At 40.4% G+C, this 24471-nt stretch overlaps 1 long non-coding RNA gene across 3 annotated transcripts in view; it reads right to left on the bottom strand.

Moving 5' to 3' along the window:
* Positions 1-4347: 4347 nt before the first annotated feature.
* Positions 4348-24471, bottom strand: part of LOC136305292 (uncharacterized) — a 31977-nt gene continuing 11853 nt past the window's right edge. Inside the window, exons 2-3 of one of the 3 annotated variants that reach the window (XR_010725226.1) lie at positions 11466-11573; positions 4348-4701 (exon numbers count right to left, since the gene is read on the bottom strand). This is a non-coding gene — a long non-coding RNA (uncharacterized lncRNA). Of the gene's footprint in view, positions 4702-10070; positions 10496-11465; positions 11574-24471 lie in introns of those variants that run through there. The other 2 variants (XR_010725225.1, XR_010725224.1) reach the window with 2 other exon arrangements.

The raw sequence follows: 24471 nt of genomic DNA, 5'->3' as shown, positions 1-24471 counted from the left end.
AAGCCTCCTACAAACTGACATCAGGCACCTGGGCAGCTGACTTTACTTACTCCGGGAATCAGACCATCCTTTGTGCCCAACTCCCTCTGCCGGGCACTCTGCCTCGGCCACCTACAATCCCGAACGGATCAGGATTTCTTCCAGATGCAAGCTGCCACAAGCCGGAAGCCTGGCTTTCGTTGGAGGGCCAAAGGCCTCCTACAAACTGGCATCAGGCACCTGGGCAGCTGACTTTACTCACCCCTAGAAACAGGCCATCCTTTGTGCCCAACTCCCTCTGCTGGGCCACCGGCCTCGGCCACCTACAACCCCGAAAGGAACAGGATTTCTTCCAGATACAAGCTGCCACAAGCTGGAAGCTTGGCTTCCCTGGGAGGGCAAAAGGCCTCCTACAAACTGACATCACGCACCTGGGCAGGTGACTTTACTTACCCCCGGAAACAGGCTATCGTTTTTGCCGAACTCCCTCTGCCGGGCACCCGGCCTCGGCCACCTACAATCTCGAACGAATCAAGATTACATCCAGATGCAAGCAGCCACAAACTGGAAGCCTGGCTTCCCTTGGACGGCCAAAGGCCTCCTACAAACTGACATCAGGCACCTGGGCAGCTGACATTACTTTCATCTGGAAACAGGCCATCCTTTGTGCCCAACTTCCTCTGCCGGGCACCCGGCTTCGGCCACGTATAATCCCTAACAGAACAGCATTTCTTCCAGATGCAAGCAGTCTGGATCAGGAAGACTAGCTTCCTCTTAAAGCGCCAAAGGCGTCTTACAAACTGACATCACGCACCTGGGCAGCTGACTTTACTAACCCTTGGAAACAGGCCATCCTTTGTGCCCAACACCTTAGGCCGGGCACCCGGCCTCGGCCACCTACAATCCCCAACGGAACAGGATTTCTTCTAGATTCAAGCTCCCACGAACTGGAAGCCTGGCTTCCCTTGGAGGGCCAAAGCCCTCCTACAGTCTGACACCAGGCACCTGGGCAGCTGACTTTACTTTCATCTGGAACAGGCCATCATTTGTGCCCAACTCCCTCTGCTGGGCACCCGGCTTCGGCCACCTACAATCCCGAACGGAACAGGATTTCTTCCAGATGCAAGCTGCCACAAGCTGGAAGCCTGGCTTCCCTTGGAGGGCAAAAGGCCTCCTACAAACTGACATCAGGCACCTGGGCAGCTGAATTTACTTAAACCCCTGGAAACTGGCCATCCTTTGTGCCCAACTCCTTCTGCCGGGCACCCGGCCTCGGCCACCTACAATCCCGAACGGAACAGGATTTCTTCCAGATGCAAGCTGCCACAAGCAGGAAGACTGGCTTCCCTGGGAGGGCCAAAGGCCTCCTACAAACTGACATCAGGCATCTGGGTAGGTGACTTTACTTACCCCTGGAAACAGGCCATCCTTTGTGCCCAACTCTTTGTGCCGGCATCGTGGTTCTGCCACCTACAATCCTGAACGAATCAGGATTTCTTCCAGATGCAAGCTGCCACAAGCTGGAAGCCTGGCTTCCCATGGAGGGTCAAAGGCCGGCTACAAACTGACATCAGGCACCTGGGGAGCTGACTATACTTACCTCTGGAAACAGGCCATCCTTTGTGCCCAACTCCCTGTGCCGGGCACTCGGCCTCGGCCCCCTACAATCCCGAACGAATCAGGATTTCTTGCAGATGCAAGCAGCCAAAAGCTGGAAGACTGGCTTCCCTGGGAGGGCCAAATGCCTCCTACAAACTGACATCACGCACCTGGGTAGTTGACTTTACTTACCCCTGGAAACAGGCCATCCTTTGTGCCCAACTCCCTCTGCCGGGCACTTGGCTTCGGCCATCTATATTCCTGAACGAATCAGGATTTCTTCCAGAGGCAAGCCGCCACAAACTGTCTCTCCTGGCTTCCCTTGGAGGGACAAAGGCCTCTTGCAAACTGGCATCAGGCACCTGGGCAGCTGACTTCATTTTCTTTTTCTAAGGGCCATCCTTTGTGCCCAACTCCCTGTGCCTGGCACCTGGCCTCTGCCACCTACAATCCTGAACGGAACAGGATTTCTTCCAGATGCAAGCTGCCTCGAACAGGAAGACTAGCTTCCCTTGGAGGGCCAAAGGCCTCCTACAAACTGACATCAAGCACCTGGGCAGCTGACTTTACTTACCCCTGGAAACAGGCCATCCTTTTTGCCCAACTCTTTGTGCCGGCATCGTGGTTCTGCCACCTACAATCCTGAACGGAACAGGATTTCTTCCAGATGCAAGCTTCCTAGAACAGGAAGACTAGCTTCCCTTGGAGGGCCAAAGGCCTCCTACAAACTGACATCAGGCACCTGGGCAGCTGACTTTACTTACCCTTGGAAACAGGCCATCCTTTGTGCCCAAATCCCTTTGCCGGGCACTCGGCCTAGGCCACCTACAACCCCGAATGAATCAGGATTCCTTTCAGATGCAAGCTGCCACAAGCTGGAAGCCTGGCTTCCCTTTGAGGGCCAAAGACCTCCTACAAACTGACATAAGGCACCTAGGCAGGTGAGTTCAGTTTCCCTTTTCTAAGGGCCATTCCTTTGTGCCCAACTCCCTCTGCCTGGCATCGTGCTTCTTTTTTTAATTCAGAGTTAGATAAACCAGAAAATGAAATGAGAAAAGCAAAACACAAGTTGTCAGAGTAGCTGTCCATCAAATTAGAATCAATTGAGTGATTATAAATTATGAAACAATATGTCTGTAATTGCTCATAGGGGTCTTTTACTCTTGACTGTGGCTCAATCAAGATCAGCCGAACACTTACTAATGCTCTGCTTCTTCAGCTCTAACTCTGCACCCACCTGTACTCATTTATCCTTAAACTAGATACACTGCCATGGAAAAGTGTGACTGATCACAAGTTTAAGTCATTAGTACCAGCTGTATAAATAGCTTGTGTATATGCTTTTAATGATCAGAAGAAAATATCACTCAGTTTCAAAGATATAGCACATAATGATCGGCATTTCTGGATTCTGTCTACAAACAAATTATTTGTTTGGTGCTCTAAGCAATTACTTCTTGTTCCTGGAAATGTTATTCTACATGGGGGAATTCTTCGTCCTAATATTTTCACCCCTTTGATGGGAGGCTTCTATTCATAGGTTTTTGGGGGTTTTTTTGTAAACGTACATGGAGTTCGCTTGTTTGGATAGGTTTTGTTATTTTTGTGTACTTAAGAGCAATTTTAAAACATTCCCATCCAAAGAAGTGTCATACAACAAAATAGGATTTGAAAGGTTACAAGATCCTCTGTTCTATTACTTTCTGAAACTATTCCAGTAGTTCTTTCACTTGAATACTTCCTTAGTACTGATAGTGTTCTTGTGGCTATTAAAACAAAGCACCCAGGATACAATGTCTTCCCATCATTCTTGATGTTCAGTCATGCTCTAAACACTCCTGCCCATTCACAAGGCTCTCACGAGCCACAGGGACATTTCCCACTGCTCCTTACTTACCCCTGATGCCTTCATGTCTTCTAAACGCTCCCAACATTTAATGGTTTTTACAGCACTTCTGTCAACATCCAAGTTCCATATTTGTATTTAAAGTCATTTTCAGCTTCCTTAATATGGAGTTTTCCAACTGACACGTCTGTAAGTGCGCACTCTCCTGTTTAACTACAGGTCACCACAAATATTTAAAGGAATTCAGGCACGCTTTCTTCAGCAATCCCTTGAAAAGAAGAAACCTGGATTATCAGACAAAGGCTACAAAATGGCACTGATGATCTGGCTCAGCACTGTGCCCTGAAGGCTGTTGCAGGCAGAGTAGTTCAGCCGCAAGATCATCGCCCCTTTCTACATTATCTGGAAATATTTCTTTAGCTCAACAGGGAGACAAGCTACACCAAAAATCCACACCTTATTGCCTATTTTCATTGTTTGTCTAACAGTTCTTTTGGTGGCTCTTCCCCAGCGTAACACCTAAATTCCACAAATACGGGAATTCTATTTCAAACTGCACCCACTTCTCATACCACATTGCTCCATATTCAGTAAAGCAAATGAAGTTCTGATGTATTTGAAACAAGACCACTGCCTGCAGGAGCTGTACTAGGGTACTACTGGTGCCTAAGAGAATCCAAAACTCCCTCAGAATAATGTCACTACCCAAAAATACCTAGATTCCACTCAAACCTTCCCTAACACGTTACCAAGCCCTACAAGATCAGATGCTACTTAGATGTGAACGTTCCAGGGTGTTGCTCATTGCTCAAATTGTGACTGAACTTCAATCACAATTGAATGGGAGTGTTTTCAAGCCTCAATTTCCTCACTCGTATTTCCATAGAGAAATTTAATTTCTGCTGGAATCTACTACATTTTTTCCAAAGGCAGATAGAATACTGGTTCCAACCAACTTGGAGCTGCAGTAAAGAAAAACACTGGAAATACTTTAAGCAACTGCAGATGGCCATCAGGACTTGTGTACAAATACTCCTGGATCATTCAAGGAAGTATATTAATTCAAGACCACTGGAAAAAGGTACCAGTTAAAATGTCTGCCATCTCTCCTTGCAGTCACCAGGTGTATGTTTGGTGGCTGCGTGCTTCACTTCAGCACAAGGAAGACTTGGCATTTTTAATTTACAAGCTGCAGGTAAACTTTGAAGATGTTACTGGTTGTTGGCAGTATTGGCTGTTCAATTTGCTCTCTTCATACCCGCTTCTTTCTTCTCCACCTTGCCCCACACAGGAAAAAAAAAAACCTACGTAAGTGCTCTTCAGAGAGGAGAGACTAAATCACAAACACTTCAGGGCAGGAAGCTTCAACAGTTGAAGCTCTTATTTGCAAGTTCTGTAAATGCTATTTCATACAACTCGATATATTCGCCACCCCACCTTTTCCACAGGCAAACACTGTATCCATCCCTCCACCCCTGAAGCCCACCAGGGGCACTCTGGTATCTCTGCCACCATCTTGAGGAGCAACAGACTCTGAAACATTATTTTTAAGGAAATTGACAATTATACACACAGCATACGCTGTTTGCCTCTGCAAGTCACAGCCAACATTTCTATTCTTTCCTCCAACAATAAATTTAAAGTGTGTACTACATTTATATAAGAAGAATATATAACCCAAGAGCACCAGCTGCAGCCCCACAAAGCCACCAAAAGTTTATTTTGTCTCGCAAAAGAAGGCAAGCACCTTTCAGAGGCATCACCATTTCCTTCTCTCCTGGATACAGATCCCTTCAGTCAGATTTGGCACACTCGCTTGCATTAAGAGGACAAGATGGAGCAATTCTGTCAGTGCAGCAGATTAAAAAAACCTGCCACCAAGAGGCTTTATTCCAAAGGCAATTCTCCTCTGATTCACAAAAGGTCTGCCTACCATACAGCCAAGCAGAGGCTCCCAGATGGTGCTGGCAAAGCAATCTCCACTTTCTCCCAACAGCACAGCAGCATGTTGATGTCTAGAAAAAATATTTCCAGTCCTGATCCCTTTGCTGTCAGTTCTGTAACATGCACTGCCCTGATTAAATAAATAAAAGCCTATCAACCACCAGCAGTTTCAAGACTTACATGAAGCTCTCCTACTCTTAGGGAAAAACCCCATGAAGTCAGCATTTAAAACCAAGAGAAAGTGCTTGGAATTATATCTCTTTCTTAATGACAGTCTCACTATTCCCTAAAGTTTGGGGAAGTTCTTTAAAGCCGCAACATTTTTGGCCAGGTGATCAATAGTTTGCTTCAGTACGAGACAGGACTAACACTGGACAGGTACCTCTAAAGTCACCAGAAACCAGCAGATTGCAGTTGGCTTCTCTCACAGACACACCTCTAAGCGATCTTGGCTCCCAGTTCCAGTCTCCTCCACCCTGGCATCCACACATGAACAAATGGACTAAGCAGCATTGCTCAAATCCTGCTGCACTTGCTTAACCTCCATAAGATTTCCCAGGAGAACTTTACTTTGTGGCACTTCTGCTCTCCTTCAATCCTGCAGCTCTTCTGCAAGTTTCTGCTCAAGACTTAGCACAGACTACTCAAGAAATCAGAACACAGGAACTCAGAAATATTTCAACAATTAAGCTTTCTTCTGGAGTAGAACCAACCATGTAAATCATACAACTAGAATATTTCCCTGATTTTTATTTTAAGCTTTAAAAAAAATCCACACTAATTAAAGGACCTTAATACATTGATAAAGTATTTACCAGGCCAATGAATAAAAAGGTTGAAGTTTCTCTCAAAGAAAAAAAACAAAAACAAACAACCAAAAAAACACAACCAAACAAGTCTAGGTGGGAGATAACAGGCACAGCACCCTGTGTCACATTTTTCTGTCTTGAAGAAAAAATAATGGGGATGTTTGGACAAGTATTTATCAGAACAAAGCCTACAGTGGCCCCTGAGGATAAAGTCAAATTTTTTCAATGCCAGCTAGTCAGTAGCTCATCGTGACTGTTAAAAAACTGAACTCAAGGACACTGGCAAAAGCAAGATTTGAGAACTGTAGATATACTATCAAATTTCTACCATGTGAAACCTATTTTGATGGCCACAACAAGCAAGACACATTCCCTAATGCACACATTTGTCATACTCAGGTTTGTTACACCGAGTGATTTAAAGTGACCCTGCAGAAAAACTGGTTTGCAAAGACAGCAGACAAGAAAAACTTAGAGGCCACAAAGAGTAGAAGAGGAAAAACTGAACCACCACTTGCTAATGATAGTTCAGTTCATGCACTTGTGTATGCAGACCCAGCCAAGCCAACAGAAGGTGAATGAAAAATCTGAAAGCACAATTGAGCAAACCTTCAAAAAATATCTATCACTTAAGAGGCCAATTTCATATGCACATGATGCTGAAAATTTAGAAGAATCAAAATAATTGAATACTGAAGCAGGAGAATAAGAGTCCATACCATTGACACACGATCATTTTTTCCTCTTAAAACAATGGGAGAAATGTCTTGTATTAAAACAATTGCTTTCTTTAGGACTTCTAAATTGCACTAAATATTAACCTTCCTAAAACTGCACAATGGCAAACCCAAATTAAAAAAAAAAAAAACTTGGGACAAGAAGAAACAGTGATATATATGAACACAGTTCAACAGATCTCCATAGACACTCTCACATTTCAGAATTGAGTTCATATTGACTATCATACACATTAATTTGAAATCCCAGCTTTAGTCTTTCATACAAGTTCTACTTCTCAGTATTTTTTAATGAGGAACTAAGATCTTAATAAAGCCATTCATTTCATTGTATCCGAAAGTCCTTTGCCTGCTGTACATTTTCTCTGCAGCTGTAGGCATGCATGAGTATGCCTAGCATGTGCATCTGCGTATTTCTATTTACACTAGGAGTGCTTAAATATTCATCTGCAGTTATGTATTTATGTACACAGCTAAAACCACACAGCTATGTTAGATCTGATGTATTTTAATGGGGGTCAAATCTTCAATCCATGCTGGGATTTTCTGCTATTTAAGAGAAACAGGCTGTGGAGCATTTGATCTTTTTCTCCAAGAGCAAGATAAAATGTCCCAGATGTGCCCAATTCTCAAATGCATTGTTTGTATCTCTTGTAAGAACAAGTCTCCAGGCACCTGAGCAAAGATAACCCACGTTACATGGATACCTCACAGACTGGCAGCAAAGTGCTGTCATCTTACCAACCAATATTAAAAGCAGGCTACTGCATGAGGCTGCCAGAGAGGCTTAGGCAGTGCTGTTACAGCTCACATTTCGCACTTGGTTTGCTACAAGAAGCAACAAAAAATAGTATTTTTAGCTCACCAATAACAATAGGAAAAGAGCAAGTGCTTTCCATAAAGAAAGATTCTCACCTGACACCAGGAGCCCCCTGGAATCTTGGATACAATCAAGCTCTATGAAATACACTGCTGATATACCTTGCAGATAAGACAGAATTTTACACCAATCTCAGTTTCCCATCTTAATATATTCTCTTTGCTGTGACAGGTAATTATGCAGAGCAGGACAGCCCTCTGAATCGCTGTCTTGTAAAACAAACATCGCTTTAATTAACATAACCAGTACAACAAAACATTTTCTAAATTTGCACTCAAGAGAAAAGATTCCCTTCACTAAGACAGCAGCTTGAGGGCATTGAGAGGATTTTTTGGACTTGGGGGACAGGGACAGAGCAACATTACTTGTTTGTTTTCAGTTTTGTGCAGCTCCTCATCTGATTCACCGGCTATTGAGAACTGACAGAAATGCCACCTATCTTATCTAAACAGTTCTTATCTGACCTTTTTTGGCTTCTCTTGAGACAGACAGCAGGACTCTGGTACTGCTAAAGGAAAAAGTACTGCCTGGTATCTCTAAAAACACAGATTTTCAGAAAGAAAAGAACAGTCGAATGCATCAAACAAGAACACTTTATTCCTTCAATAATGCTTACGTATTTTCACTATTTCAAAGTCTCCAAATAAAGCTTAGAAATTAAACACGTTAATGCTACATTCAAATATTTCTCTCTTCTAACCTAAGCCAGGAAAAAAAAGAAAACCAAATCAGGAAAAGAAATCCTTATTTTTACTACAAAAAGTCTCAGTTTTCCACATGAGAAGCCACATTCTCAACAAATCGATGCCAGAAGAGTCAACATTATTGAAGAGGGTTAAAGTGAGCTGTCAAATTACCTTCCATCCTCTGAGGATGTGCACTACACTACCAGCATGTTTCCAGCTCTCACATTCAGAGTAGGAGAGCCAGGACTAAAACATCTGCTGGGCCTAACAAGGTCCATGTCACATCTCTGTGATAACACATTGCTCATGTCTATCACGTAACACAGGCAGAACATATTCTCCTGGTTTTAGCCCCTTAGATTCCTCGGTCCAAGCAAGAAATTGGCAGCCTGCCAGGCTTCCTATGGACCATTCTGGGGTGGGACCACCAGGTAAATCTCCCCGAGTCAGGTCATGATATCCTAAAGAGAGACACTGCCCTACTTCCCCATGGATAAATGGGATGATGAGCAGTGCAGCAGGAGCAGGAAGCTCTGCTAAGTTTCCACCACTGCCATGCATTTTCTCTTCACTAAACATCGATTTACTTGCAGGAAGAAAGGCTCCCCTAATAGAACCTGTTCTTTTTATTGCAACCAAGAGGGAAATGGCGAAAAAATAGCTTGAAACTATACCAGTTTCAAGCTATTATTAACTAGCAGGCATACACTGACAGTAGGAGAGATGCGGTGGCAAGAGGACTTTCAATAGCCAAAGAGCCCTTTCATCATCTGACCAGCTTCATCTATTGTATTCAAATAAATGTTAAAATACAGAGAAATCACACATATCTAGAGCCTTTACAAGGAGTATCCAGTTGCAGATTTCTTTCTGCACATGACTAAATTTAATGCATCCTTGCCGTATACAAAAAAAAAAAAAAAAATGCCTTGTGAAATGAGAGGTGCTAACATTTTCTAACAAATGCGATGACATTACAGAACAGGATCCTTTTTGTTACTCATGAAAACAACATGCACTTGGTGCAATTGATTTCACACATAAACGGCAACAGTTTCAAAGCCCAATATTGCTTTTTTTGGCCAGTTAGTAGAAACCCATTTCTAAAGCTGATAGCAACTCTGACAATTAATTACAAGCTCAAGATCAAGCATGTCAAATCCTTGTGAAATCCCTAGACATCAATCAGAATGACTCCTGAGGGCCTCCATAGAGTTCAGAGCAAGTATTCCCTCTTTTTGCAGATCATCTTTCAGTGCCTCTGAGCTGCACAGATTATCAGCAGGAATATTTTATGGAATAAGATCAAGGTAAATAGGACCAGGAGGTGTACAGTTTCCTGAGTTTAGGTACAACAGACTTGCCACAGGTAAATAACTGCTCACTTAGGCACTTATACATATTACAGCCTGGTGAGGGGTGGGGAAACACTCACAAAGGAGACTAAAACACACTGCAGGGCAAACTGCAATTCCACCAATCCACACCTGCAAAACTCATTTACCACAACCGTGCTCAGCACTCCATAAAGACTCCTAATGAATTTATGCAGCACCAGTATAAGTTGACAAATACATGAAAAACATTTTAAAAAAAATAACTATAATGTCATGATGTTCCTCATGCTGATCTGAGTCAGGGTAAGAGCTGAAGGGCATTTCCTTGTGAGCTGAGAGGCCCACAGAAATAACCCAGCCATGATTGTCCCCAAGGACAACAAATGGGGCAGACCCCACACTTCCAACAGGCTGAGCTAATCAACAGATCTGCACATCTACTGCAGAATCTGCATAAGAAATCGATTGAAACCATGTGTTGTTATGGATTCATTTTGCCAAAAAATTAACTGTGACGGGTTGGCACGGTAATGACTTGAACTTTTCCACAATACCATGAAGTACTGATGCTTCTGGAACAACAAAGTAGATTCTGATGTACCATTTAGCCTTCCTAGAAAGAAACCACGCCAACAAGATAAGGTAATCTTGAAATTGCCATCTCCAAGCTTCCTAAAACTGGAGAGAAGGTTTGAAATCTATTCGGACTCTGATTAAACTCAGCAATCAACACGGTAAAAAATATATTAAATAGAGCTTTTAAATAGACAAACTGCAACAGTATTTACTTATTTTCTTCTATTTCTCCTCCCTGGAATCAAGTACTCAGGAAAACTTCTTACTTCTACAACAGCATATTGACTTTTTGACACTATGATCATTAAAGTCAACGTGGAAAATACATGCCCAAATAGAAAATCTAGATGCTGAAAGGAATATCAACCAAGTCAAATCCAACTTTTAAAAACAGAATCCTCAAGAAATGAGTCACCCACCCCCAAAACAAATGCAGCAGGAGAGGCAACTTATTCATCTCACAGAGATCATTCTCCTATCTCTCCATGCTCTGCTCCAAAGTGTGTTCAAATCAAAGGTTCTCATTTTTTTTCCTCTTCCCCTCAAATGTATTTAATTAGGTTTTTTTTTTCTTTGAAGTCAAGGAAAAGAGGCCTATTTATTTCAAGGAATATTTAGCCTGGCTTTTTCCTTCCAGTGTTCTACCTCACTGCATCTTCAAACCCATTGTTCCATAGGGACAGGGAGGCATCCAAATAAAGATTAATAAAAAGGCAATTACTGTGGTATTATTAATTGAAGGAACAGGATCACTTTTTCCAGTGTCAATGAACTTCAATACACTAATAAAATTAACAAATATCAAAGTGGTTTGGGTCTGAAATAGAAACATTTCCATTAAATCTGAGTAGCTTTTCCAAATACTGGGCAAATAGTTTGATACACTTTGAAATACTAAAATATCTCCAGTGCTCCAAGATGAAGCTGAGCAAATTTCACTGTATGAAATGAGAGTAGACATTGTTTGCACCTTCTAAGCATGCATTATATTTTCATCTTGGTGCTTAAAACAAGGCCACTGCAAGGAGAATTTCCACTATCCCAGCTGTCAGTAACTGGTTTTGTGACTTACCTGCTGGGGAATTACTCACTTCCCATTGCAAATCTGAAATCACTGTTCATTTGGACAGACTGCTCCTGACTGCACCCTGATGATGTGTCCTCAGTCCAGCTCATGGCACTGGCAAGATAAATGTGTAGAATGAGATTAGGGGCAAAACACTAACAAATTTTGCTTAGATCAATGAGATGCACTCACACCCTGTCAGTACTACCTGACATCTTCCTGACAATATTATGAGGCAATTAATGTCTGTATGTCTTGGCTGATGGAGGTGAATTATGGTAAGTTCTAGGAGGCAACTGTCTAAAGCAGGGGAAGCTGATTAATTACCCAGCAATAATTCATTATTGAGACATTTAGGTTGACTTGTGCACCACAAAGTCAGAGAGAGCAGGAAACAATCAAACCTATGAATACTATTCAGACTAAACTCTTTGCAGCTATAGCCATAGAGGCACATATACATAGAAAATAACACCATCTCAGAGAAATAAGGTGCTTGGAAGCAAATCCTCAAACCAAGTGGGCAGTCTCCATCCCATACAACGGATGTATCAGCACATGCAGCAGGAGCGCCTGTGCTGGAATTCTCACTATTTCTCAGGTCTGCCTGTTTCCTGTATCAAACAATGATCACACACCCAGGGGCACAAATGAGGAGCCAGTCTGCAAAGCCTTGGGCTTTGATCTCACACTGCTACACTGAAGCAAATGGACAGGAAAATAGAAGAAGCCTGTAAACACCTCTGCTGATAAAGATCTGTATGTTAATACCATTAACATTGACTACATCTAATTTAAAGCTGATATCTGCCTGCATATCACATACAAGTCTCTTTTCAGGTGTACAAAAAATGTGTCTATTTCACAGCATTTCTTCCTTTACTTCTCCACCTGGATCATACAGAAAATACATTTCTTGGCCACCAGCAAATCATTACCCCTCATGGGGACTGTTCCCTAAAGAGTTTAAGTACCAGAACAATGGACTACTGCACAGCACCAAATTTCAATTGTGACTTAACTATTCCACAAAGGGGATTTACTGTAGTGACACCTCTCAGGAATACACCATTATTTTAAATTTCACTGATATTTTCCACTAACAAAACAGCACTTCCACTTTAGCAGTGATTCGAAGATGGAAACTTTCCATAAAGCCTTTTCTTTCCTCTGGGTGTCAGAGTTGTCCTCAAAGTCCTTCTGTGTTAAAAATTAATTGTCTGGTTTGGTCTAACACACCCAATGTATTAGTTAAGGAGTACATGCACAGTAATATTTCAGAAAGATTACAACCCTCCTCCCCAGAATCTTGGATGGCAGTTTTGGGTTACTCTGAACCTCTCTCCAGCTTTGGCTTCTGAACTTTTCATTAGTTTTCCTCTTTTTGTAACCTGCTGTCCAAATACCAGAACAACCACTTGACCATTTCCATAAACAAAACATCCTCTGCAAAAGTCTTCAGTCAGAATCTTATTATTAAAGCAAGTTTTTCCAAACAGTTTCTGCTGCAGAGTCAAAGGGCCCTCTGCTCAGAATCCTTTTCCTTAAAAGGATGGGGATATGGATGATTTCTGTGCCTTGTAAAGGTCCAGTGCCATTCACCTCTGGATACCAAACTGTTCTTACATCTGACTGGGGATGTAGTCACGGAAGATGAGAGGATTTCTCTCTAGCAATGATATCCTGCCCCTTGGCAGATATCAGGCAGTTCAAATCAAATTTCAGGTTTAGCTCACAACACTCAGGATGCTGACAGATGATGGAAGCACTGTCACAGCAGCTCTAGCTTGACTTTCCGCCTACACTACTGCACATTTTAAATCACTTCCAAACAGGATCACTAGAAATGGGCAGCGATCCTTAAATCATCCATGAAAACACAATGGCATCCAACAGGTGTTTGCTTGAGTTATCCCCCTAAGGGAAGGCAGTACTTAAACAGGCATATAGAGGAAAAAAGGAATAATTCTGTTCCTAAGAGCTGCCTCCTTCCCCTGTCTCCTCATTTCACATCAACATCTAAGAGGTCAACATTCAAGAGCTTTTCTTACAGTCTCTTCTTGAACTCCTCGGACTTGTTCTCATCTCAGTATATCCAGGTAACTCCATTTAGAGTTAGTATATCCAGGTAACTCCATTTAGAGTTACTGGAGATTTGTTCATCACGTTTATTATCTTCCAAGCTACTAGGCAAACCAAGTGGGTTATCCTGTCTTAAAAATTCCAGGTCTGCCTGACCAATATATGATAGACATTCAATTTAGGAAATACTGCCAAGAAGAAGACATTTCTCTGATCTTCTGAGTATAGTGGACACCACATAAAAGTACTAGAGCAGAGCCATGAAAACCAGAGCAAGGGGAACAATGCCTGGCCCAGAATTGTCTCTCTCACACAGAAAAAAAAGTCAGAACAATTAGGAGGAAGTCCAAGATTATTTAGATGATAACCATGTGTCCACCAAAACACTGCACTGGGGAAATGGATGGAGTCTAGAGAATTAGAGCAGCTGCCAACATGAGACTTAAGTTTGTAAACACACTTTTCATTGTAACTCTCCACAAAAAACCTTGGGACCTTTCACTACTCTCCCCAGAGGTTTTGGCCTTGTTATTAGTTTGCTTGGTGCCAGTTTGAGTGCCACTGAACCCACCTTATAATTTATCTTCAGAATATTTAATTAGATGAATTTTGTGCTCTATTAACATGCTTGGGTTTAACTTTTTGCCTTATTTAACATTATAAAGTAGATAAAGGATAGGGCCTATAATTGTTTACATCGCATTAGGCACAATTTCTGCATTCTGTGAATGCTTCCTCATTAGTTTTTCTCTGCTTGCTTAATTTATCCACTCCAAAAGACTGAATTCATTAACTACAATTACCATGGTTATTGTCTTTGGAATATTTTTATGTACTTATAATTAACGTATTTTAAACATACAGTCAAAGGTCATACATTTGAAATCATGTGTAGCCTTCCGTACTGATATCAAGATTTAGTTCAAGAATATGATTGATAATTTAAATATTTTCCTTTCTCAAGTCATGGAGCATAATAGAATAATTATCAAAAAAAAATACTGCCATATCATCCTATCATCATGCCTATTCTATTATTCCTGTGGATTATTTGAGTAATCCATAATAATAAAAGTTCTAACGAACAATAATTAAGAGAAAAGATACAGGATAGTTCCTCCCAGTTTTGATACCATGAGCCCTGTAAGGTTAACTCCGAAGGCCTCCAACGGGCGTTCAGAATAATTCATTTTGTGTATGATATTCCTTATTTATAGCCAAAGCAGGGAATATACTTCAGCTTCTAAACATTTACAATCTCTAATCCATTTTTTTTTCAACATGAGTAATTTACATATCCAAGTCCAAACTGAATGAAAACTACGTTTTGATTTACTAAAATCTCATTATTCTTCTAATTGCAATAGGCACGAGATTGTACAGTAGCAAATCCCTCCAATTTCCACTAACTTCACTGAATACCACACCTTAACTTTATACAGGATAAAGATATTTAAGGAATTCTATATTGTTTGACAGTTCTAAGATACAGTTTTGCTTTTGCAAACTGTATTCCAACTGCTGTTTTCAACATCACCTCATGCTACACAAAAATCACAATGCAACCTTTTCATTTCCACTGGATACATGCAATATTATTATTAGTTACTAAAATTAATTGTGGGACACTGTCATGATCTTTAGAAAGGTTAAAAAATCCTTCGTTGCCCTTTAACTGAAGTCGTTTCAAGTGCAAAAACGCCAGAATCAAAGCACAGCAATAGAGAAAAGGAGAGGAAACAGAACTAATCTTATTAAGGAATGAAAAATAGATCCTTTACCATAATGAGAATGGTTCCTACAAATGGTGTTTATTGTGTGCTTAACAAAATAAATATTAATAGAACTTAGCAAAGTAATGCCTTAGATCCAAGCTTATAGCATCATATCCTTTCAATAGTTATGCTTGTTGGTTTTGTCCTTTTCTTCATTCCTGTCATTGATTATCCTTTGACCTAGTCCTCCCTCCACCTCTGACCATCATTCATCACACATGGTCTTATACTGCAAATCATCTACCCAAAAGAGAAACCAGTGCATTCTTCAGCCAGTGATCAAATTCCAAGTACTCAATGAAACAAGTCTAAAATACAAAAGATTTTTCAGTTCATTTTATAACTTGCCTGCTGTCATTACCCCAGCATCCCAGAATTAACATTTTTCATTCCCACTTCTAGATTATTTATTTCCTAATGCCTTCCATTGCTCTCTTAAGACATGTTTTAGATCTGGTTATCCCACAGTTATTCCAAGTATTTTAGCTAGGCACGACATTGAGACTGAGGTTTACCTAAGTCATTAACTGAAAGCCAGGAGAAAAAAACAAAACCAAACAAAATAAAGACCAAAACCAAAAACCAAAAAACCCAACCAACCAAACAAAAAAAACCCCAAAATCAAGACAGCTTTTTTCTGTAACCAACAGCAAAGAAAGAAAAGCGTGTTTGCTTTCCTCACTCCCATCTTTACAGTCTCTCTGGTCTTAGCATCAAAATCAAGTTGTTCCTTTTGCTCTTCCCTTGCTATTTCTTCCCCCACCAAAAATCAAAACCTGATGTCATCTAGATCAACTTCGCAATGAGAACCACAGTGCTGGGAGAATGGCTACCTGAGCACAGAAACACAGAGCTCAAAGCCTTAAACCTGGGCTAATCCTTCAGGAGAACGGGTCCATTCTCTCAGAGGAAAAATGGCAACCTGAACTGCATTAAAAAATGCAGGTTTTTGATCCCTCTTCAAGTGCACAGCACACAATATTTTGCTCTGCACATAGCTGTTTAAGCAGTCCATCATCAAGGCTTTCTAGCCTTTACTAGAAAGTGTCATTAACACGGGGGTTGGGACATTAAATGTCAGCTTTTATCATTAACTCATTTTAAAGGCATGTTCTCTTTCCATTTAAATCTGCACTGCACCTTCAGTTTGATTTTGGCAAGCAAGACAGAGTCACAAGACAAGAAAGATCAACCCAAAACTTCCAAAAGTGAATGTGACCTCTGAAGATTGCATCCTGTTTTACCAGCTGCTTCATCAACATCTGTGCACCTTGGAGTAGCCTGAGACATAGCAAAGGACACACTTACTGCTAATTTTGATTCTTTTATAGTAAAAATTCTTTAAGAGATTTCAGGGAAGAAAAGAGCAAGTACCAAACAGTCTATAAAGGTTTCACTGGTATTATGATACAGCACATTAATAGCTTTAATGTGAAGAAAAAAAAAATTACATGTGGGCTAATAAAAAGCCTTCTTTTAATTCCCTCTGTAACACCTCCCCACGACTTGACCATCTGTACATTGATATATGAGTAAAAACACTCGAATGTGTGGTGCCAAGGGACTTGTAGATTCACAGAAGCTGACTACAACAGCACCACGTTGAGAACACCCCCTGCACAACCTTCAGCTCTGCACAAGAAGCCAAAATTAGCACTTCCCCCCTCAGCTGCTTCAGAGTCGTGCTGACTTCACCAGCCAAAGAGTAATTTCATAAAACATCTGTCTGACCTAAAACAAAACTTGCAAAGAAACAAGGATAGGTTGAAGGTAAGGCAACTTGGGAAGATCTTTCCTCTGTAAAGATGCTACTGCACATCCACTCAGCTCAAAATACACCAACTCTTTAAGCATTTTTCTTTCACTCCTCAGTATTTTACTTGAATAAGCTACATATACTCTTATGAAAATGGTGCAAAGATTATAGATGTGTACAGGATATATATACAACATTGTTTCTAGTACAAAATTCATAACTTCAGATTTTTTCTAAATTCAAATTCATGGCTTAGAAATTTGCTTTGTAGGGAAACCGTATCACATTCTTCTAGAAATCAAATTTCCTTGGGAAATAAAAGGAGAAAGAACTTGAAAAACTATTTAAGAATATCTTAAGTTGCTCTAAATCAGGAACTATAGTAATTTTTTTGGTCTTGACTCACAGCCAAATGATTTTAACTAGGAAAACAGTCTCTGCAAACTTGAACTGAGCGTTTCACCAATGCAAGTAATGAGAGATGGTTGCTGTGAAGTGAATATTTCACCTCGGGATGTGTTTTGCAATCCAGCAAACCATAAGCTGTCAGGAGCATCTCATCTCAGTGACTTCCCTGAATAGTCCTCACAGGATTTCTGACTCAGTCAGAATATGGTAAGGAGTATGGCCAAGCAGAGAAACCTCTTGATAACGTTTGTTTTTAAAGGAGGGGCAGAGTGGCATTTTTACATCTTTGCACAATAGTCCTATTTTTGCTGGGCCCAAGTTACCCTACATTGCACAGAATTTCTGATGTTAGGGTTGAAATTAGAACGGCAAATCCTAAACACCAAGGATGCAGTGTGTCCTTAAAGAGAAACATCAAAAGCTAGTACACTTTGTGCCAAGTTAAAGGTTTTGAGTACAAAGATGTAACAACAGAAAAGTTCATGCATGCTTATATGAAAAAATATGAAGTGTATCTGCAACCTAGGGCTTGGAAATTATTCATTAAAATAAGAAGGCCCAAGCCCTTAGATACTGTTTTGACTTTCTTCTTATTTTGATCTTAATGTGAAACAATTTACAACATCAAAATGTTGTTATATTTCAGAAGTTTTGTTTTAATTGTAATGCCGAATTATATAATAATTATAATTTGCTTTTCAAATCATCTTTGAGAAGAAAGGAATAATAAAATTATCCTAGTAAAACCACTAGGGGATTATTGTTGCACTGGAATATCAAAGAACTTCGGATGCATTGAAGATTTATTGTCGCACAAAACATCGAAGTGTTAATGATCTTAATCTGAAACTGGGTGTTCTTCCTTTGATTAGGCACTATACATCAGTATGACAGTCTTAATACTTTCTGGTTAGACTGATAAATGCAACAGATTTTGTTACGTTACTCAGTATGCCTGCAAGTTAATATAGAAATAAAACTATTTCCTTATAAATTTTAGATTATGCAGAGGTAAGCACAGTACAGCTGTTGCCTTATTTTGCAGTGCACACTGTATTATGAAATGGATTAAGCAACTTCCCACCCCCCAAACAGGAAAAATTATGGGAGTTTTTCCTCTGAGCTGATGTTCCTCCTAACAAATGCTTCAGTTCAAACTGATCAAGGCATTTAACATTTGAATGAGCTTACTAATTTAAGCAACAGTACTATGCTTACAGCCAGGAGCATACACACCTCACCTAACTGACTGAGCAAGGGGGACCTGCAAGTCCACAATTATTCTGGAATTTTCACTCTGTGGCTTACGAGTACCTCCATCTCATGTTTATTAGCAAGACTCAAACACAGCAAGAACAATCACATATTTCCTAAGATAATGAGCCCTTGTTAATTCTTCATTTATCCTTACTAAGAAAACCTAAGAAACCAAGCTTTATATTGCAAATGGATAACAGAAAAGAGCAAAAATTTTTCCTAAGAGTCATATGGGAATAAAATAACTACATCCATTTCAAATTATTTCATGCATACCAAACCTTGCAAAGCAGGCATGCAAACATTCATGCCTAGGCACAAAGTATTTCTGCTGAGAAATGCAATCTTTCACTTGCACATCGCTGTAAGTTAATATAAATCTTTCAAAAGATTCCTCAGTATTTTTCATTTTTCAAACCCGAATTTAAATAACATCCATCAAGAATTCACATAAGCAGAACAAGCACAGCAACAACAAATGAAAAAACGACTCTCTGAAGCAGACAGTTTAATGCCCAGCACGCAAGACAACACAAACAAAACTAAAAGCAATGGCTCAAAATAGGCACTGTTTTTTCTCTTTTCATCAAAAGCTGATTATAACCCCTCTAAGAAACCAGCATGATCTCCACAGGCTTCACTGTCCTATATGAGGAAGATACAGTGGCATTTATTTGTTGGATTCACACAGTGGGTGTGTGACCCGCTCGAGCAGGGTGTGGAGGGCAGAGCTGGGCACACATACAGCTCCTGCCCAAGGTGCACAACAAACAAACACTGCTGCTGTTGCAGGACCACCTTCCCTACACAATTTTTCCTACAGGTGATCTCATGCCGTGCAATTTGTAACAAGAAACTGAGAGAATCCAGGAATCAGGTGGCTCCAGAGAATGCTCGCTGATTTACAAGGTTAATTTCCCACAGCGGCATCCAGACAGGTTAGTGAACTATGAAGCATTTTCCTTTCAGTAATGGAATGGAATAACATGCTGACAGAACAGACTGAAAATACTTAATTTCTCCCTCTTACATAAGAATATTTAATGTGACTTCTAAATGACCCAGCTGAGAGAGGCATTCTTTCCTTAGATAAAATACATGACAGAGAAGAAAAAAAATATCTTTTGAAACAACTCTCCCTAAATTATATGGGCTTTGCAGGATATTCCATGACCAGAATGAAATCTAAGTAAACAAAGGAGGATGCCAAATTTCAGATTCCTAAGGTTCATGAAGTTGAATTCTACAGCTCATGATGACCACAGTGGTTTCAGAGAGAGGATGACAACGTTTGATGTTGGCCAAGAGTCCACAGGAGATGATGATGCTACTGAGTGATGAACAACACACACCTCTGAGTTTCCCTGTCATTCTGAACAGAATTCCTGACTGTACAATCATGCAGCAGAAAGACAGCCAGGAACCAAAGAAAATTCCCAAACAACCCCACAGAGAAGCCCCCCACCAGCTCTGCATTGCTTTCATCAAGAGGTATCAGACCACAGCTTTTTTAATGACATGCTCTTCACAACAGTACTCCATACATGAAATTTCATGTGAATAGCTGCACTGAACATGCTGGAATTACAGAAGAAATTTCCAGCTGCAGTAGAAAATTAGACATTTGATGGAACTGAGCAACTGAAAGTGTTTGTTATAAATATCTACAAGTATTTTTATAAGAGTCCAGCATCACTCTATCCTGCATCTAAGCAAACAAATATTTAGCATAACCTGCTCAACTCTGCAGCATAACACTAATGACAAGATTTCTTTTAAAGGTAATTTGTATTATTATCACTCTGATAATAACACATTACTGTCATTAACTGCAACTCATGAAAAATAAAAATACACTGCTTAACATGAATATTGCTTTCTGTTGGTTTAAAGGAGGAGGCTGACTGTCATTCTGCTCCAAGAGAAGCATACAAGGCTTGGCATGAAAACCCCTTTGGTTTATATTTTCGAGAAATCACCATTTCCCCCTGGCCTTGGTCAGAACTTCTTTTAGATTCCCTAAATGCCACCAAAAGCAGGAGACATTGGCTCTACAGTTGGCCTGTTCAGGAAGGTATGAGGGATTTTCCAGATAACACATTCAAATAGTCTCTGGTGAGTACACTAGGATTTATGACAACAATTAATACAAACTGAATCAAAAAGGAAGATAAAATGTTTTAAGTTTAGATATTATTGCAAATTCTGGTTTTTAAGATCAGAATTTTTCCAAGAATGCTCAGTCATTCTCCTGCAGCAACAGTCTTTTGAGCTGTCAGTGTGAATTGTCCACGGTTCATCCTGAAATTAAAGAAAATCCCTGGCAGCAAAAGTGAAGAGTCAGCCAAAACCTATCCATTTCACTCACTGCCAACTTGCTCTCAATCTCTCCATTACTCTCTGGAAGCTCCTCTACCAACTTTCCTTTCTTTTCCTATGTTAAGGGACAGAGGGATGGCTCTTCATACTTTTGGAGCATCTTCAGAGAAAATTTTAATAGAAGTACCCGTGTTTTATTATTTCCTCAATCTCATATTACATAAAACTATCTAAAACAGCCTCTCCTTTGGAATAAATTTGATGCCACCACTGATATGCCCATTGCACTTTACTACTATCTGAATAGGACCGAATGTTAAGTGATCTTGTTTTATTGTTCTAATATAATACCGAGAAGAAAGAAAAGTCAGTTAAAAAGCTTATTGCTGAAAAATGAATTTCTTATGAATTCTCTCTAAGTGAATAGAGAGACAGATTGCAGCTTCCTTATGAAGGAGGTTACTGGGGAACTGGCTTCTCTAATTCACACTCTCAAATAAATCCATTCTGACAAATGCTTTAAAACACATGTGAAAACCTTCTTTTAGTGTTAAAAGAAATAAAAAATACATTAGGAGAAAGGAAATTTCCCTACATGAAGACTCCACACAGTACTTCAAGAGACACTTCAAGTGCAGCCATATGCCTATGAAAACTGGATTTACACAATCTCCTGTCACTAGAATTCGTTTATTGACAGCACAAAGTACCCAGTAACTGCAGGGTCATCTTGCACTAGCATGCAGCTTCCCTCCCGCCTACAGAAAAGGTGTTTGTTTGCTGCTATTTCAGGAGTCCTGTTCACCCTGACCTACAGCGCCCTGTTTTTTATGGTAGATACAAAGCATACTGGAAGATGGAGGAAATCGAGTCCCCTCTACCAACAAGTAGACTAAAACCAAGCTTAACTCTGCCAGCTTTTCTGTTGGTAATTACACCAGGTTACAAAATTGCTGTTACAAAAAACATGATCAAACTTCAAGGAACCACACCAAAGATCTGAGGGATTCTAAAGTAAAGTTAAACAAATGTTTTCAGCCCACTACACAGACACTCATTTCTAATACAGTAAAAATACAGGACTGATGTGAATATTTTAAGAAATCATGGACTAAGCCAGCCTGAACTCTAATACAGGTAGAATCACCATTTTTTTCAGGACAATAAAGCTTGGAACTTGCATACACAACAAAATCCTTCTCCGCACGATTTACTGGCAGAAATCATCCACAAAGTTGGCCAAAAGAAAATTTTGAACCCTTTCACCTTACATATGCAGTACAAAACATTACCTGCTGCACTACAGAGAAGCAAGTCTTTTAAGAGAGTCACCTGTACCATGCAAAGTCACAGTAAAATATGACACATTTTTTCCAACTCAGTATTTATGCAGAGGGCAGAGTGTACAGGGAAGGGGAGAAAAGAATCATTATTTAATTGCAAAGCATTGCTAGAAGAAAAGCAGGTTAAGGCAGCAAAAAAGCCAAATGCCAGTAACTTTAGCTGAACAATAGTAACTAGAGACAATTGCCACAACAATTCCACATGGCTAGAATTAAGATTTGTGACAGCTCAGAGCTAAAGGAGGCACAACTTATGACTAGTTTCTTGCTATGATCAGAACAACTGCAAAAACAGAACCAGAGACACAGATTCTTGTAATGAAGACACTGAGAAACTACACTGATAATAAATCAGAGTTCCTCCCTGCAGTTATCAAATGGGATATCACTTCAGAAGCCTGATAACCTACACAACACAGTCTGGCTGCCAGGCTCACAAGAGATGATGCGAGCTTTGGGCTAGAAAATAAATATCCATTACCATGACCTTTCTACTGCACGTTACTAAGACTTGCTCCTATCTGGAATCCAAATATCTTGCAGATAAGTAACTTGCACTTTCATTGTAAGGTCCACAACTACCTGGAAAACCATTTACTGCATCTCTAGCGTAAATGTTATCTTTCTCACAACTGAAAGTTAATTACAAATTATGGATTCAGCCCAGAATGATTCACATTTCCCCTGGGGGTTAAGGAACAGAACCAGATCATTGCACACAATCACAGCCATAATGCAAAATAAATCTGTAAGTCTCTTAAACAATTGTTGCTTAAAACTCTTTAAATGAGTCTGTTCTGTGGCTCAGAAATTAAGAGGAAAATGACAAATGCAATCACTTGCAGTGCATCCGAGCCCTGAATGACCTCATGACACAAGTCAAGCCTGTCTAGGCCCAACACCATCTTCCGAGAACATTTCATTAAAGCTGAAAGAACACTTATTTCTACCTACAAGAACCCTAAAGAAATCATTTCAGGAAAAAAGCTGTCATTAGTACCAGAACATGTCTCAAATACCTGCTATGTCATTTAGAAACTGCATTGCACCATGACAGCAACTTATTTCTAGAACACTCTTTTTGACAGATACAATGCTATTGCACTAAAAATAACGTGGGTCAAACAATGAGGAAAGGAGGATATTCTAACACAGACATGGCTTACTGCATTTGTACAATGTTTCAGCAACATCTAGAAAGAAAAAAAACCTTGTTTTAAGGCCTGACTGCAAGTTAAAAGTTTTGCATTCTGGTTGGGTCACAGGGTACGAGTAACTCACCCACCATCACAGGCCTGGTGACAGAAGGGCTTTCCTGGTGGCAGAAGGGCTTCCCTGGCGCAGCTGATCCTCCAGAGCCTCCTGAGGCCTCCCCCTGCCCTCAGGCACGAGGCTGCTCTGCCCAGGGCCGTGCCCAGCACTGCACACTGACCCCAAACACACCAGGAGCCCACTGGGGCCACAGCAACCGCCTGGCGCCCCCAACACTCCATGGACAGCAGCCCATTATGACCACAGCAACAGCCTGGCACCCAAACATTCCCACCACTGCTGTCTCCTGGGAAACAGATGCAGAACCCAGGAATATGATTACCCCTATTAGCAGTACCACGACACAGGCTACCATTGCTACCAGTGATAAAAATTCAACCAAAATCCCATCCATTTCATTCTGCTGCCAACCCTCTCTGATTTAGCTAAGAGAATCATCTACATTTCCTCCAAAGATCTGATCTACTTCATAAACCATTTATTTCCAATTTCAATCCAAACAACTTGCATATAAATATTTTACCATTTCCCTAAATAATATCCACATTTACCTGGAAACCATTTACTGCATCTCTACTATAAATATTACGTTATTCAACTTCATTACAAATTTATCTCAAATTTAGAGTCCAATTTAGGTCAAAGTTTTCAGCCTTCCTAAAGTACAGTTCCATTTTTAACCTGTATTTCCATCTTCTATCAATACATAGTAAAAGCAAGTACACAATGCATTCAGTTCCCCTTAATTTTTTAAGCCAAAACTAAAAATAAGAACAAACCCAAACTTCAACCTGGTCACT

Source organism: Chamaea fasciata, unplaced genomic scaffold, assembly GCF_029207755.1.
Source record: "Chamaea fasciata isolate MVZ Bird 193981 ecotype frontalis unplaced genomic scaffold, bChaFas1.0.hap1 SCAF_350, whole genome shotgun sequence".
Taxonomy (NCBI): Eukaryota; Metazoa; Chordata; class Aves; order Passeriformes; family Sylviidae; genus Chamaea; species Chamaea fasciata.
This window is presented reverse-complemented; position numbering and strand designations above follow the sequence as displayed.